At 51.8% G+C, this 17907-nt stretch overlaps 1 pseudogene; it reads right to left on the bottom strand.

Annotated features, from left to right (window-relative positions):
• Positions 1–3698: 3698 nt before the first annotated feature.
• Positions 3699–17115, bottom strand: LOC136002977 (olfactory receptor 14J1-like; annotated as a pseudogene).
• Positions 17116–17907: the final 792 nt, after the last annotated feature.

The raw sequence follows: 17907 nt of genomic DNA, 5'->3' as shown, positions 1-17907 counted from the left end.
TGGCATCGTACTCCCCACATCCCCAGGAAGAGCCCTGAGACACATGTGAGGGACAGGATCTCCCTTTGTAGGGGCAGGGGCTCAAGGTTTGACCATCCTCCTTCATCAAACAAACCAAGGGTTTTCTCAGCATCCGAGCTGCTGCACTTTGCCTTTGCCTGATGTAATCGCAGTCTCCAATTATCTGTTCTAACGAGTCCCTGGGGAGGCTTTGTCAGTAATGGCCTCAGTGGCACCCATTAGTGCTTCAAGGGACTTTGGAGTTTGCTTCTGACTTGGACTTCTTGAGGAGATTCTTCAGTCTGCTCTTGGTATCTGAGGTTCATGGACTCAGCACCAAATACGCCATGGGGCTCATTACAATACAAAAAGCCCTAACGAGCCATGTCTTTTCCTGTCATTTTCTTCAAGTCTGCAAGACTTGTACAGCTATTTGGAGAGGTTTCGGTGGGTTACTTCGTGATGAAGATTTCAAAGAAGATTTCATAAGAGAGGGTTTTTTCTTTTAACGGTACTTTCTATCATTCTTGATTTCATAGAAGAAGTGACAGCAGCATTCTACACTGGGCATTGATCCAGAGGGTCACCTGAATACACCGGGACAGGCAGGAGAAGCTGTCCCTTAAGGTCGGACACTGTATGGACAACCTTGCTTCTCATTCCTCCCCACAAAGTCTGCCAGTTCCCTCCTTGGCCGCCTGGGACTTGCATCACTTTTCCTTACATCAGACTTCTCCACTGAGGTCTGCAGGTGGATGGTGCAGCTCCTCTGCACCAGCTCCCACCTGCTCTCCTTAGAGACCTGGCTGCACTCAGGCACAGAAAGGTTTCTCTTTGATGCCAACAAGGAAACACAATACAATTTAATAGAGTAAAACACTTTCCACAACCATCTATGCTGGATTTGGTGACGTCCACCATCCACAAGGGACATCCACACAAGAACTGTTTTAGACAGAGTTAGGAAAGGATAGATATAAACACAAATAATGTGTTGACTGCCGTGTTAATTAGAGCTCTGAAGAATGGGGCAAGTTTGTAACTCCCTGAAGCTCCAAGCAGAAACCAAACAGTTGAGAGGCAACTGAATGACCGAAGAGGAAGTGGAGGAGAAAACCTGAGAGTTCTGGGAAGGGTGTGTGTCCAGACAGTCTGCTGAAAAGTTTTCCTTTGACATGGACCTTGAGTCAGGAGAGCTGGAAACTGCTGAATGACAAGGGAGATGAAATAATAGAGTGTTGGTAACAGAAGTAGAGGGGAAGACCAACGTTCTCCTCCCCTTAGTACGCTTGCCGGTAATTCACATTTGAACTTTTTTTTTTATATGTAAAAAAGTAATACGTAAAAAGCTTGTCCGTGTAGCTGAAGACATGTGTGTCTTATATCCATTTCTGTTTCTGGGAAAAACTTTCCTTTTTGAAGAAAAGAAAACCTCCCAAAGACTTAAAAAAAAAAAAAAAAAAGTATGTTGACATCTTTCTTTGCTTTGAATATTTGTCTTCAGTTCTTATTTTAATTTTCATTGACATCAGCTGACATCTGATGGGCCTACAGGCATTAAGCCAAGATCATTTTCTGTCTTGTATAGCGCCCCATGCCCTCTAAACCTTCTCTGCCCAGCACTCTTCACACTTCGCCCAGAGCAAGTCACACTGAGGCGTTGACTGGTTCACTGGTTGAGATGTTGGTTTAGATGGTCACCCAAAGCACAGGTGGATTCATGCCCCATAATCGTCTGCTCTGACCAGTTAGAAACAGAGCCCAACATCACAATGGGATCAAATGAGAAGTGAGGTTGAAGGGCCCTCAGGAGTCTGTAGTCCAAGCTGTCACAAACTGGGTCAGACCAAGGTGTTCAAGCCCTGATTCAATCAGAGTTTGAAAACCTCCAAGGACACAGGCTGCTCAGCCTCTCTGGGTGACCCGAGGCAGCACTTGGCTGAGCTCCTGGGGCAGGGGTGTCAAACTCATTTTCACTGGGACCACATCAGCCTCACGGTTGCCTTCAAAGGGCCAACTGTAATTTTAAGACTGTATAAATGTAGGAATAGTTGTATATATACAGTCCTAAAATTACATTCGTCCCTTTCAAGGCAGCCGTGAGGCAGATGTGGCCCCTGGTGAAAGTGAATTTGACACCCCTGTTCTAGGGAAAAAAACTTTTCCTTATGTCCTGGCTGAACCTCACCTCTTTCACCTTCCACCCATTGTTTTCTGTCCTTCTGCAATGCACTACAGTGAAGAGCCTGGCTCTGCATTCTCCATCACCTCCTCATTGGCACTGGCAGGCTGTGATGAGGTCCCTGTCAGCCTTCCCTTCTCTGGCATGGACAAGCCCGGCTCCCCCAGCCTCTCCCCACAGGCAAAGTGCTCCAGTCCCTGGCTGTCCCCGGGGCCCTTTGCTCAACCCACTCCACCTTGCCAATATCTTTCCTGAATTGGGATCTGAGATCTGGATGGAGTATTCCAGAGAATCCCTTCCCTCCATCTCCTGGCCGTGCTCCTGGTGGCACAGCCCAGGGTGCTCCTGGCCTCCCTTGCACCAGGGCACGCGCTGCCTCCTGCCCAGCTCCCTGCCCACCCAGACCTTTCCCACAGAGCTGCTCGCAGCCAGGCAGCCCCAGCCTGTGCCATTGCCAGGGTGAGTCCCCTGCAGGGGCAGACACTGCTGTTTGTCCTTCTGGGGCTTCCTGAGGTTCCTACCAAGATGTGCTCTCCTCCTTGAAGCCCTTCATTGAGCACAGAGGCCTGGGTGGGTGTTCCAGTAAAGACCCAGACACAGAAGGAATTGAGTCCCTCAACCCCAGCATCACTCTCTGCTGTTATTGAATTTCCCTCCCCACCCAGTAACAGCCCCACATTTCCCTTGTTCTGCCTTGGTCTCTGATGCAGTGGTCTGTTTTCTTGCAGCCACCAGCTCCAGGTGAGCTTTGCCCTTCCCAAAGTCATCCCTGCACAGCAAAGGCGATGCACATAGACTCCTTGTCTGTCCTTGTCCTTGCTGTCACCCCTGGCAGCTGCTTTGTGGCCCCTGTCTGCACCCTGTGCTGTGACAGCCCAGCCCTGCTGCCCCACACATGGTCCCACAGCCCCACGGTGCAGGCACAGCACAGGACAGGGTGCATTTGGGGTGGGGAACGGTCTCCCAGTGTGATGCCCACATGGTCCTTGGTGCTTTCTCACCCCATGGCCTTCCTGCGTGGCAGCCTCTCCAAGCTCCTGGAGAGGCCGTGCCAGCTGTGGGGTTCATAGACAGCCCTGCTCCAGGGTCTGCCAGGGTCTGGGCCAGGAGAGAGGCTGGGCAGGGCTGGCCATTGCCTGAGACAGGCCCTGAGCCCAGCAGGAGGATGGAGATGGCCTCACAGGGAACCTCACCCGTAAACCTGGGCTGAGCAGCCAGTGCTGGAAATGGCCCATGAGAGGTGGCCAGTGGCTGGGGGGTGACGAAGGCCCTGGGCCACCTTCCTGGTCTGTCCATGCCGCCAAGGTCACAGAGCAGCTTCGTCTCTCCTGCACCTGCAGGACATTGATCCCTCCCACAAGCCCTGGCTCTGCACCACAACCCCTGGTGTGAATCTTCACCCTGCATGGTCATGCAGCACGAGATACAGGCTGATGTTTTTCTCTCCCAGGTACTTTCCAGCCCAGCCCAGCTCCCTCGAGTCTCTCCCACCTCCCCTGCCCTCTCTCCACCATTTTCATTTCCCATTCATCCCTGATACAATGAGAATGGGTCTCAGACATAAGAAAAAAACCCTAAAAAATAAAAAAAATTTAAAATCATGTTCATTTATTTCACTTGTATTTAAGACACTCCCTGGTTAAACAAGGTCTCTGGATCACACAACATGGGTGGATATTTAAGCAGGTGGAGATGTAGGGTGGCATTTCTTTGAAAACAACAATATCACAAGTGGAAAAAGAAAAAAAATGTATAAGAGGGAAACAAAGATTGGCCTGTCGTGATGTACACTGGAGCCATTGAAGAGGAGGGTGGGCAGTGTATGGCTGAAAACATTCACTCATCAGCTTCCTCAGAGCATCTTTGAGCTCCTGGTTCCTCATGCTGTAGATGAGGGGGTTCAATGTTGGAGGCACCACTGAGTACAGAACAGACACCACCAGATCCAGGGATGGAGAGGAGATGGAGGGGGGCTTCAGGTACGCAAAAGAAGAGGTGCTGACAAACAGGTTGACCACGGCCAGGTGAAGGAGGCATGTGGAAAAGGCTTTGTGCTGTCCCTGCTCAGAGGGGATCCTCAGCACAACCCTGAAGATCTGCACATAGGACAGCACGATGAACACAAAACATCCCCAAAATAGAAAAGCACTAAAAGCAATAAGACCAGCTTCCCTGAGGTAGGCATCTAAGCAGGACAATTTGAGGATCTGGGGGATTTCACAGAAGAACTGGTCCAGGGCATTGCCCTTGCAGAGAGGCAGTGAAAATGTATTGCCCATGTGCAGCAGAGCACTGAGAAACCCACTGGCCCAGGTAGCTGCTGCCATGTGGACACAAGCTCTGCTGCCCAGGAGGGTCCCGTAGTGCAAGGGTTTGCAGATCGCAATGTAGCGGTCGTAGGACATGATGGTGAGGAGACAATACTCTGCTGAAGTGAAAAAGAAAAACAGAAAGACTTAGGCAGCACATCCCATATAAGAAATGGCCCTGGTGTCCCAGAGGGAATTGGCCATGGGTTTGGGGACAATGGTGGAGATGGAGCCCAGGTCAAGGAGGGAGAGGCTGAGGAGGAAGAAGTACATGGGGGTGTGGAGGTGCTGGTCACAGGCTATGGTGGTGATGATGAGGCCGTTGCCCAGGAGGGCAGCCAGGTAGATGCCCAGGAAGAGCCAGAAGTGCAAGAGCTGCAGCTCCCGTGTGTCTGTGAATGGCAGGAGGAGGAACTGGGTGATGGAGCTGCTGCTGGACATTTGCTTCCTCTGGGCATGGGGCACTGTCCAAGGAGGACCTCAAAGGCCAGGGCTTTTGTGCTGGTCTGGGGAGATGGGATGGCATGGAGGGGCTGAGGACCTCTCAGGATATCCTGGAAAGGAGAGCAAAGGACACAGGTGCCTCCTTTTCCTTTTGCCATGTGTGTTCACCCACCTCCGGGGCTGACCGCTTTCTGACCCCCAGGAGCTGCTGTGCCCTTCAGAGGGGCAGAGGCTGTGGGGTGACAGAGCACCTGCAGTGGGCACTGCTGTGGGACCAGCCCCACACTGGGCTTTTCTGGGGAGAGGGCATTGAAGGTGGAGAGAGGGCAGGGGAGGTGGGAGAGACTCGAGGGAGCTGGGCTGGGCTGGAAAGTACCTGGGAGAGAAAAACATCAGCCTGTATCTCGTGCTGCATGACCATGCAGGGTGAAGATTCACACCAGGGGTTGTGGTGCAGAGCCAGGGCTTGTGGGAGGGATCAATGTCCTGCAGGTGCAGGAGAGAGGAAGCTGCTCTGTGACCTTGACGGCATGGACAGACCAGGAAGGTGGCCCAGGGCCTTCGTCACCCCCCAGCCACTGGCCACCTCTCATGGGCCATTTCCAGCACTGGCCGCTCAGCCCAGGTTTACGGGTGAGGTTCCCTGTGAGGCCATCTCCATCCTCCTGCTGGGCTCAGGGCCTGTCTCAGGGAATGGCCAGCCCTGCCCAGCCTCTTTCCTGGCCCAGACCTGGCAGACCCTGGAGCAGGGCTGTCTGTGAACCCCACAGCTGACACGGCCTCTCCAGGAGCTTGGAGAGGCTGCCACACAGGAAGGCCATGGGGTGAGAAAGCACCAAGGACTATGTGGGCATCACACTGGGAGACCGTTCCCCACCCCAAATGCACCCTGTCCTGTGCTGTGCCTGCACCGTGGGGCTGTGGGACCATGTGTGGGGCAGCAGGGCTGGGCTGTCACAGCACAGGGTGCAGACAGGGGCCACAAAGCAGCTGCCAGGGGTGACAGCAAGGACAAGGACAGACAAGGAGTCTATGTGCATCGCCTTTGCTGTGCAGGGATGACTTTGGGAAGGGCAAAGCTCACCTGGAGTTGGTGGCTGCAAGAAAAGAGACCACTGCATCAGAGACCAAGGCAGAACAAGGGAAATGCAGGGCTGCTGCTGGGTGGGGAGGGAAATTCAATAACAGCAGAGAGTGATGCTGGGGTTGAGGGACTCAATTCCTTCTGTGTCTGGGTCTTTACTGGAACACCCACCCAGGCCTCTGTGCTCAATGAAGGGCTTCAAGGAGGAGAGCACATCTTGGCAGGAACCTCAGGAAGCCCCAGAAGGACAAACAGCAGTGTCTGCCCCTGCAGGGGACTCACCCTGGCAATGGCACAGGCTGGGGCTGCCTGGCTGCAAGCAGCTCTGTGGGAAAGGTCTGGGTGGGCAGGGAGCTGGGCAGGAGGCAGCGTGTGCCCTGGTGCAAGGGAGGCCAGGAGCACCCTGGGCTGTGCCACCAGGAGCACGGCCAGGAGATGGAGGGAAGGGATTCTCTGGAATCACAGAATCACAGAATCACAGAATGTTAGGGATTGGAAGGGACCTCAAAAGATCATCTAGTCCAATCCCCCTGCCAGAGCAGGAAAACTTAGGTGAGGTTACACAGGAAGGCGTCCAGGCGGGTTTTGAATGTCTCCAGAGAAGGAGAATCCACAACCCCCCTGGGCAGCCTGTTCCAGTGTTCTGTCACCCTCACTGAGAAGAAGTTTCTTCTCACATTTAAGTGGAACCTCTTGTGTTCCAGCTTGAACCCATTACCCCTTGTCTTACTGTTGGTTGTCACCGAGAAGAGCCTAGCTCCATCCTCGTGACACCCACCCTTTATATATTTATAAACATTAATGAGGTCACCCCTCAGTCTCCTCTTCTCCAAGCTAAAGAGACCCAGCTCCCTCAGCCTTTCCTCATAAGGGAGATGCTCCACTCCCTTAATCATCTTTGTGGCCCTGCGCTGGACTCTCTCCAGCAGTTCCCTGTCCTTCTTGAACTGAGGGGCCCAGAACTGGACACAATATTCCAGATGAGGTCTCACCAGGGCAGAGTAGAGGGGAAGGAGAACCTCTCTGGACCTACTAACCACCCCCCTTCTAATACACCCCAGGATGCCATTGGCCTTCTTGGCCACAAGGGCACAGTGCTGGCTCATGGTCATCCTGCTGTCCACCAGGACCCCCAGGTCTCTTTCCCCTACACTGCTCTCTAATAGGTCATTCCCCAACCTGTACTGGAACCTGGGGTTGTTCCTGCCCAGATGCAAGACTCTACATTTCCCCTTGTTATATTTCATTAAATTTTTCCCCGCCCAACTCTCTAGCCTATCCAGATCTCGCTGGATGGCAGCACAGCTCCTTCCAGATCTCAGATCCCAATTCAGGAAAGATATTGGCAAGCTGGAGTGGGTAGAGCAAAGGGCCCTGAGGACAGCCAGGGACTGGAGCACTTTGCCTGTGGGGAGAGGCTGGGGGAGCCGGGCTTGTCCATGCCAGAGAAGGGAAGGCTGACAGGGACCTCATCACAGCCTGCCAGTGCCAACGAGGAGGTGATGGAGAATGCAGAGCCAGGCTCTTCACTGTAGTGCATTGCAGAAGGACAAAAAACAATGGGTGGAAGGTGAAAGAGGTGAGGTTCAGCCAAGACATAAGGAAAAGTTTTTTCCCTAGAACAGGGGTGTCAAATTCACTTTCACTGGGGGCCACATCTGCCTCACGGTTGCCTTGAAAGGGACAAATGTAATTTTAGGACTGTATATATACAACTATTCCTACATTTATACAGTCTTAAAATTAGAGTTGGCCCTTTGAAGGCAACCGTGAGGCTGATGTGGTCCCAGTGAAAATGAGTTTGACACCCCTGCCCCAGGAGCTCAGCCAAGTGCTGCCTCGGGTCACCCAGAGAGGCTGAGCAGCCTGTGTCCTTGGAGGTTTTCAAACTCTGATTGAATCAGGGCTTGAACACCTTGGTCTGACCCAGTTTGTGACAGCTTGGACTACAGACTCCTGAGGGCCCTTCAACCTCACTTCTCATATGATCGCATTGTGATGTTGGGCTCAGTTTCTAACTGGTCAGAGCAGACGATTATGGGCCATGAATCCACCTGTGCTGTAGGTGACCATCTAAACCAACATCTCAGCCAGTGAACCAGACAACGCCTCAGTGTGACTTGCTCTGGGCAAAGTGTGAAGAGTCCTGGGCAGAGAAGGTTTAGAGGGCAGGGGGCGTTATACAAGACAGAAAGTGATCTTGCCTTAATGCCTGTAGGCCCATCAGATGTCAGTTAATGCAAATGCAAATGAAAATAAGAACTGAAGACAAACATTCAAAGCAAAGAAAGATGTCAACATACTTTTTTTTTTTTTTTTCAAGTCTTTGAGAGGTTTTCTTTTGTTCAAAAAGGAAAGTGTTTTCCAGAAACAAAAATGGATATGACACACACGTCTTCAGTTACATGGATAAGCTTTTTATGTATTACTTTTTTACATATTTAAAAAAAATGTCAAAAAGTGAATTACCGGGAAGCGTACTAAGGGGAGGAGAACGTTGGTCTTCCCCTCTACTTCTGTTACCAACACTCTATTATTTCATCTCCCTTGTCATTCAGGAGTTTCCAGCTCTCCTGATTCAAGGTCCATGTCAAAGGAAAAGTTTTCAGCAGACTGTCTGGACACACACCCTTCCCAGCACTCTCGGGTTTTCTCCTCCGCTTCCTCTTTGGTCATTCAGTTGCCTCTCAACTGTTTGGTTTCTGCTTGGAGCTTCAGGGAGTTACAAACTTGCCCCATTCTTCAGAGCTCTAATTAACATGGCAGTCAACACATTATTTGTGTTTATATCTATCCTTTCCTATCTCTGTCTAAAAGAGTTCTTGTGTGGATGTCCCTTGTGGACGGTGGACCTCATCAGATCCAGCTTAGACAGTTGTGGAAAGTGTTTTACTCTATTAAATTGTATTGTGTTTCCTTGTTGGCATCGAAGAGAAACCTTTCTGTGCCTGAGTGCAGCCAGGTCTCTAAGGAGAGCAGGTGGGAGCTGGTGCAGAGGAGCTGCACCATCCACCTGCAGACCTCAGTGGAGAAGTCTGATGTGAGGAAAAGTGATGCAAGTCCCAGGTGGCCAAGGAGAGAACTGGCAGACTGCGGGGGGAGGGATGAGGAGCAAGGCTGTCCATACAGTGTCCGACCTTAAGGGACAGCTTCTCCTGCCTGTCCCTGTGTATTCAGGTGACCCTCTGGATCAATGTCCAGTGTAGAATGTTGCTGTCACCACTTCTATGAAATCAAGAATGATAGAAAGTACTGTTGAAAGAAAAAACCCTCCCTTATGAAATCTTCTTTGAAATCTTCATCACGAAGTAACCCACCGAAACCTCTCGAAATAGCTGTACAAGTCTTGCAGACTTGAAGAAAATGACAGGAAAAGACATGGCTCGTTAGGGCTTTTTGTATTTTAATGAGCCCCATGGCGTATTTGGTGCTGAGTCCATTAACCTCAGATACCAAGAGCAGACTGAAGAATCTCCTCAAGAAGTCCAAGTCAGAAGCAAACTCCAAAGTTCCTTGAAGCACTAATGGGTGCCACTGAGGCCATTACTGACAAAGCCTCCCCAAGGACTCGTTAGAACAGATAATTGGAGACTGTGATTACATCAGGCAAAGGCAAAGTGCAGCAGCTCGGATGCTGAGAAAACCCTTGGTTTGTTTGATGAAGGAGGATGGTCAAACCTCGAGCCCCTGCACCTAGGAAGGGAGATCCTGTCCCTCACGTGTGTCTCAGGGCTCTTCCTGGGGATGTGGGGAGTGCGGTGCCATTGAGGGACAACAATGTGACACCTCCCAACCTCCCTTGGGGAGGTGCAAGGAGCAATGAGGCCTCATGGCCATGACAATGATGGGTCTCCTCTTAGGCCTCAGTGGCAGGGACATCAGCCATAGCCAAGGGGACAAAGACCTTGGGCCTTGCAGGGACATTCAGCCTCACCCTTGGCCATCTCCACCACAGGCCGTTCTACACTGTCCCAGGCCTGTGGCTGTTTCCCTGCAGGCTGCAGACACCCCATGCGCTTCCCCACCTTGTGCTCACCCCAGTATGTCCCCTCCTGTGCTGCTGTCTCTCCATCCTCCCCAGCTGTTCCTTGAAACACAAAGCCATGGCTGATCCAGACTCCTCTGAATGGCCACAGCACTGTGCTCAGAATGACATTTCTTTATCCTCAGGTCCACTCTGGACCTCCAGAGCTGCAGTTTTTTACGGCTTTCCTCTCTCATGCCGTTTCCCACCACCAAAAAGAGTGTCAGCATCTTGGAAAGTGATTTTCAAGATTTCCCGAGCTACTATTATTCTTCCCTGCCATGGTTTTACCCCAGCCAGCAACTAAGACCATGATAGTTTGGTCACATACTTCCTCCACCCTGCCAAAGGGGGACAGGGGAGAGAAGTGAAAGGGAAGGGACAAACTTGTGGGTTGAGAAAAAACAGTTTAATAAGACAACAATGTAATAATAAAATACTACTACTACTAATATACTAATACTAGAGCACCTTTCTTATGAGAAGGGACTGAGAGAGCTGGGTCTGTTCAGCCTGGAGAAGGATGAGAGGCGATCTCATCAATGTTCATAAATATCGTAAGGATGGATGTCAAGAGCATGGGACCAGACTCATTTCAGTGATGCCCAACGATAGGATGACAGGCAACAGGCACTGAAGCACAGGAGGTTCCATGTGAATATGAGGAAAAATTTCTCTACTTTGAGGTTGACAGACACTGGAACAGGCTGCCCAGAGAGGTTCTGGAGTTCCCTTCTCTGGAGACATTCAAACCCGCCTGGACACTTCCTGTGAAATCCACTCTAGGTGATCCTACTTTAGCAGGTGGGTTGGATCACATGATCACCAGGGGTCCCTTCCAGCTGCAACCATTCTGTGATTCTGAGTATAAACCCAGAGTGAGATGCCCCAATTTACTCAGCTGGATGCCTTCCCTTGGCAGGACTAAAGGAGATCCATTCCTGACCCTCCCTGGGTGTCCTGACCAATGATGGGACAATGAAACGGTGATTACTGGACCTAACTCTAGTTTTGACAGGCGAAATGACATAGCTGGAAAGAAGTGGAATGCCGCCTTTGCCTCAGTCTTTTACAGTCAGACCAGTTGTGCTCCAGGTACACATCCCCCTGAGCCAGAAGACAGGGACAGGAAGCAGAATGTAGTCCAATAATCCGAGGGGAAGTGGTTGGTGACCTGTTACACCACTTAGACACACACAAGTCTATGGGGCCAGATGGGATCCATCCAAGGCTGCTGAGGGAGCTTGCAGACGTGATCACTAAGCCACTTTCAATTGTGAATCAGCAACCCTGGCTAACTGGGGAGGTCCAGTCAACTGGAAGTTGGCGAATGTGACGCCCGTCTACAAGAAGGGTCAGAAGGAGGATCCAGGGAATTACAGGCCTGTCAATCTGACCTCGGTGCCAGGGAAGCTCATGGAACAGGTCATCCTGAGTGACATCACATGGCACACAAAGGACAACCAAGCAATCAGGCCCAGTCAGCATGGGTTTATGAAAGGCAGGTCCTGCTTGACCAGCCTGATCTCCTGTGACAAGGTGACCTGCTTACTTGATGAGGGAAAGGCTGAGGATGCTGTGTACTTGGACTTCAGTAAAGCCTTTGACACTATGAATCTGTGATGGCAGATTTCAACTTTTCATTGCAACAGCTCAGCCTTGCAGCAGCTGTGACCTCCAGGTGGAGATCCCCTGGAGCTGTTCCCATCAGTTCTCGCCGGCTCTTCACACTGCCAGGTTGCCAAGGGACCAATCTCGAGCGCAATGGGAGTTCATGTGTATGGCAGGAGATCACCAAGGGTTTGTGATCATCACTGGGTATTTCCCAAGGGTTTTTAAATTCTGCAGGAATGTAAAGGATTTGGAAACACCACAGCCCTTCTATTGCAAGTTGGTGGAGGTGTGGGCAGCCATTTTTCTTTTTGTGTGTTTTTGTGGCCACTGGATGTGAAATCCTGATCCTAAGTAGCTCAGAGCTGAAAGAAGGGGTTGGTTTTTCTGCCAGAAATATGTTTCAGGAATTGCTCCGAGGATTTTTCTCCTCCACCTTCATCTCCACTGCCAGCTCTCCACAGTGACAATCAAGCAAAGTGAATTCAACCCGCAAGAACTAGGAGCAGAGATGAGGCTTATCTCAGAGCAGGAGGGAGATTCCCATGAGAGCTGATGAGTGCTACATCAGCAAAACTGTAACTGTTAGAAAACAAGGGACAGCGGTGGAGGCAGAGCCTCCCCTGTCCTGCTGGAATGGCAGGAGAATCCTGTGGCCCTGCCAGCGGGCACGTGCACTCTTGGGTTCTGCTCCTATTGCAGCCAAGGATGTGCTAAGAAAGGATCCTGCAGGCTTTGCAGCTCTTCTGCCATGAGGAGAGCAGAGCAGCTTCAGCTGCTGTTACAAAAAGGCAGAGAAGCAGAGGTCACCGTGGCGAGATCGGCACTGTAGTGATTCTGCTGACTCTTCCACCTCATGGAATCGCACGGGCTGGCAGCTGTGTGCACCGTGCTGGGGCCCAGCACCCTGGGCAACATGTAGGTGCCTGGACCTGCAAGAGGAATGGGAAGAGAAGAAACTTCTGGGGCAGAGACAGGCACCCTGCAAAGGCTGCTGTGGCACTTGCACGTCCCCCTGGGATCTGGAGCCTTCACTGAGGCAGTTGATGGCTCTTTAGCACCTTTCGTGCCCCACTGTGCCTGTCCCCACGTACGCACCAGAGTGGTACCAAGGTGCTGTCAGTCACATCCTCCCCTGCCCCGGGCAGGGTGACTTCACCTCCACCAGCTGGGGGGGCAGGAAGGGTGGGACCCTCGGTCAATTGACAGGGTCCTTAATAGGACCCTGAGTTGGTTGACAGAGTCGTTAGCAGAGGAGGTGCCCAGAGAAGCTGCAAGTCTTCTGCACCATGTTTTAATGCCCACAGCCACACCTGACCAGACTATAAAACAGGGTTCCCACAGAAGACCCCTTTGGGTGGTCTTCTCGGAGCTGCGGGTCTGTGAACTGGAGCCCTTTCCTTAGACTGGGACACCATCTAAGGAGACTTCCTGGGATTGAGAGCGCCTCAGCTCCTCGTTTGGTGAGTGGTTATTTACTGGATAGATCCTTGAATGAGTCCTTGTCTAACCAGGCAAGTGTGAGCCCTCACCTAACCCAGGCGAGTGATTATTTCTTGTGGGTTCCCTGGACTCAGAGGCCTCTGGTTTTGTTTCTTGTGACTGAATGCGTGCACGTTGTGCATCGTCATTATTCTTATGTTGTTGTACCACAATAATTCCCTCAACTGATATCTGAACCTGTATTTTATGTTATTGCAGTGCTAACTAATTGTATAAACTCTGTTTCTAGTCGGTGTATTTGCTACACTTTTCCGGCCAGAATAAAGTCTGGTTTGAACTTGTTGTTCACCTAAAACTGACTTTGAGGTGCTTCCATGACACCTGCTCAGAGGAGCAGGAAGGATGTCTGCCCCCTTTCCCAATCCTTCCACCTTCTGCCATGCTGGGGCACTGTTGGCAGCTCCGAAACTGAGCTGTCAGTGCTTCTGTGGGATGAGATGAGTTTGTGCTGGAACTGCAAGAACCAGGAAGAAGAAATCCCCGAGGGGTTCACTGGAACTTCACAGCTCTGGTAAAACCATCCGCCCGCTGTACCCCTATTTCCTCAGAGCCAGCAGCACAGCTTGGGTGGGGGGAAAGGCACAGATCAGACCTTGGGGATGAGAGATGAGCACAAGCACCTGCCAAGGCATCTGCAGCCAAGCAGGAGCACTCCCCACTGGCTTCTACTGCACATGAAGGAAGCTTGTCAGGAAACAGCTGTGTCCTGCAGTGGAGGCTTTGAACTGGCCCTGGTTAAGAAGCTGAGCAGCAGATTGTCAGTAGAGGATGCTTGAGCTGCAAGGGTGTGGTGGTATTCCGACATTGAGCCTGTGAGAAACTACAAGAGTCAACGGTGGGGGAACAAGCATTGGTGGAAAAACAAGAAGCAAGGACTGTACTGATTGATACATTAAGGCCAGAGGGATTGATACAGGACTGATACATCAAGGACAGGGGGTAACTTGTGACATAAAAAAATGCTTTTCTGGTAGCAACTTTGGTAGGAACACAAAATGTATCACTTATGTAATGCCTAACTTAGCAAATCAGCAATGCTGGAGCAAGCATCCTATCAAGTATAAATACAAGCCTGAATTTGTAATAAATGTCTCTCCCTGCACCTTATCGAGAGTCCGTGCCTCACACGCTACGCAAGGGTAGGCGTCTCCCCGCAGTCACTTACCTGGAGGGAGGTCGGTTTTGATGCCCCTGTGCCGGAAGGACGTGGACTGCACAGGAGGGCACTTAAGGACGTGTCTGTTGGACTTCTCAGGGCAGTAATCGCCTAGGGCAGAGGACAACAGCACAAAAGCAGTGAAGATGTAGCCTTTTTTCTCAAGCCAAGGAGGCAATTTCAACAAGAGCTGCTCTCCTTAACCACTGCAGAAGTGTCAGCTGCTGGAAAACATCTACAACTCATTGAAGGGGTGAGCTGAGCCTTTTGTACCCATCTCTCTTTTGCATCCATCTAACTTTTGTGCCACTATTGCAGGGAAATGTGAAAATATCCTAGTCTTATCTGAACAAACAGTTGGAGAAATGTTACTCACTTGGTTCAAGCATGATCTAGAAGTTTATCTCGGGAATTCCACCCATGGGAGAGGATGGAGCCACGTACTCCCCATTCCTGGCCATTGAGGCTCCACGCAATATCGAGGACCTGGCGAGCAGCTGCCTTCTGCAGGAGGTTCTGCCCCTTGACAGGGGTAAGTGGGGGCTTTAGGGGGTTGTGGTTCAGGTAACCTATGAAGAACAGCACGTGAAAGGCCACCTGCAGGCAACCCCATTTCAAAGCTCCTTTGAAGCTGCAGGAGACTGAGCTGCCGAGCTCACCAAATTCCCATCCTTTTTCCTCCAAGAGTAATAAAGGTGAGCTGTACTGTGCCTTGTAGTAACAAACAGTAAATCTCTAAGCATAAATGCTTCTGCAACTGCATTGCTAAATAATCTTAAAGAGAAACTGGACCTCCTGACAGTCTGGCTCCAGTGATAATCATAGAGAAATAAAAATTAACAAACAAACAAACAAACCTCACATGTACTGGGTTTGCATGGGAAGGTTTTAGGAGCAGGGGGCTTCTCTGAGAAGGGGGAAAAAGGGAAACGGGTTTGTAGCTGATTTTACCACGGGTGAGCTCAACACACCACTCTGATCCTTGTTTTACCTGTTGTTCCTCAGACTGAGTATTTGGGTCCAGGGCTGGTGAACTGGGCCATGATGGGGCCCCATGGGCCATGAGGTCTCCAAGTCCCCACCCGGGCTCCGTCCATGCTGTGAGATGCTGATAAAGCCTGAGGAAAGAGCAGAAGAGTGTCTTGCTACTTTGAGCTGTGCCTTAGGAGTTTTCAATCACTGTTCAAATGGTTGTGCCGTACACTGATAGAGTGAATTTGCCATCAAACTTCGTTAAGTTGCACTTTTACAACATCATATTAAAAGCACTTTTGCTAATATCTTTGACAGGGGTTCTCTAAGCCATCTCAATCACCCATTGGTGACATCTTGTTCCTGTACCATGAGAGTCCTGTCTTACCAGAGAATACCAATGTTCTCGATAAAAGAACATCTTTTACTATGAGGTTGGCAAGACCCTGGAACAGGTTGCCCAGAGCAGCTGTGTATTCCTCATCACTGGATTTGCTCAAGGCCTGGGGATGCAAATCCCCTCAGGCGCAATAGAGCTCATCCCTGATGCTGAACTAGGGCAGGGAAGGAGGAGTCTCAGGACTCCACCTGTCTCAGCTGTGACCGTCAAAAGGGATGAGGACGACAATGTCTGCATCTGCTTCGTCTCTGTGGCACAGAGCGTGGCGAGCAGTGAGGGCAGCCAGAGATCTGGCAAGAGAGGTTGTGGTGTCAGTGGCCTGGGGACAGCCTGGGACTGTCATGGAAACGCACTATGACATCGGGAGGCTGTGCTATTGCATCACCCGGCTGATCCAGGGCTGGGGATGTCCAGCCTGCAGGGCCAGACCTTCCTGAGGTCTGCTTTCCTGCCTCAATGCGTATTTTCAGGGTGCACGAGACAGATTTGGAACGTCAGCAGAGAGCAGGGGAGCTTTCCAAAGCACCTGGTTTTTACACCTGGGGGTTTGCCCTGAGGCTCCCAGACGAGATCCTGCTGGGAAGTTGGGTGGCCCTTTGCTCCAGGCACAGCTGTAATCAAGCACATTTCCATTAGATCTTGTCATCTACTTCTTTCTCAGTGACCTGCAGTGACTGGAGGGGGTGTCAGGTAATGACAGGGCACCCAGACGTGGGTGGAGATTCCCAAAGCTGCAGAGGAGCTGGGGTGACCTGTTTGCTGGCACCTGGCAGCTCTCAAAATACTGTTTCCAGGCCACGTGCAACACCCTTCAAGGACAATCATATGATCCCTCAGGGATATCTGACTGGGAGATCTCTACTGTGCACAAAAGAAGCCCACACAAAAGCACTGGAGGAAAAAAATGATCATTCCCACATCTCATGGAGAAGAACCTGCTGGCCAGTGAGAGGCTGCACCAGCACTGCCCCCTTTGTTCCCCATGGTTTGTGTGTCCCATGAGGACCGGGGTTGCCCCAAGGAGAGCACTGCAGGGCAAGAGCAGGAGTGCTCTTGTTTTCCTAAGCAGACATCTCCCAAGGACAGACATCCCCGGGGCTGAAAGGCAGGATCCAGCTGGGAAGCATCAGAGCCACAGCCCCGAGCATGGCTGTGACCAGCCCGGGGATGAAGTGCTCCCACAGGCTCTTGCCTGGCCCTGCGGTACCGCTCCAGCCCCAACATGCAGGCTGGGGGAAGGCTGCTCCAGGGCAGGGTGGCACCAGGACAGCTCTAGGGACAGTTTGTCTCCTGGCAGCGTTGCTCCTGGCCCCACCTTTCAGCTGGAAAATGCCCCCACAGCAGCTGCAGCCCCCTGGACCTCTCTGCGGGGCATCTGCCTCCCACTGCCCACGGAGCTGCCAGGGCTCACCTGGCCCAGCCCGGCCCATGTTCTCCCAGCCCTGCCCCACCACAGCCCAGCTCCACTGTCACCCCCAGCTGCTGCCAGGCCTGGGTGCTGACCCTTGCTGCCCCCTACCTAATCACTGTCCTTGCCACGGAGCAGCCCCGACATCCTGGACTTGCAGGGCCACCAGGAGGAGGAAAAAGAGTAGAGTGGGGGTTACGGCCCCCTGTGCCTGGACCATGGCACTGCTGCTCCTGCTGCTGCTGCTGCCTCCAATGTTTCAGCCACTGCCACCACTGCTGCTGCCGCCACTGCCAACACTGCCGGAGCGGTGCCACGGCACAGCGCTGCACATCAGGACGTGACACAGCACAGCTCTGTGGCCTCATAGCCCAAGGTGCAGCCCAAGATACAACAAGCCGTCTGGGCTGCAAGCACGCATTGCCAGCTCATGTCCAATCTTTCATCCCCCAGGGCTATTCCCTGGCTTGAGAACTTATCCTCCATGCACTCCAGGATGCTCCTGGATTGCCTACAGCTTGCCATGCTACTTTTCCAGCAGGTGACAGGACGGTTGAAGTCCCCCAGCAGGACAAGAGCCTGCAAGCACAATGCCTCCTGCAGCTGGACTAAGAGGCTTCATCAATAGTCTCCCCTTGATCAGGGGGCCTGTCGTAGACACCATCCACATGGTTTCCTTTGTTGACTTGCTCTCTGATTCTTACCCACAAGAAGCTTTAAGCAGCTTGTGGCTGTTCTTCAGAGACCAGCACCAGCGCTGATCCGCTGGGCAGCAGCATGGGGTGCCTCAGCCTGGTGTAGAGTCCATGTTCCA

The sequence above is a fragment of the Caloenas nicobarica genome, unplaced genomic scaffold, assembly GCF_036013445.1.
Source record: "Caloenas nicobarica isolate bCalNic1 unplaced genomic scaffold, bCalNic1.hap1 Scaffold_97, whole genome shotgun sequence".
Classification (NCBI taxonomy): Eukaryota; Metazoa; Chordata; class Aves; order Columbiformes; family Columbidae; genus Caloenas; species Caloenas nicobarica.
This window is presented reverse-complemented; position numbering and strand designations above follow the sequence as displayed.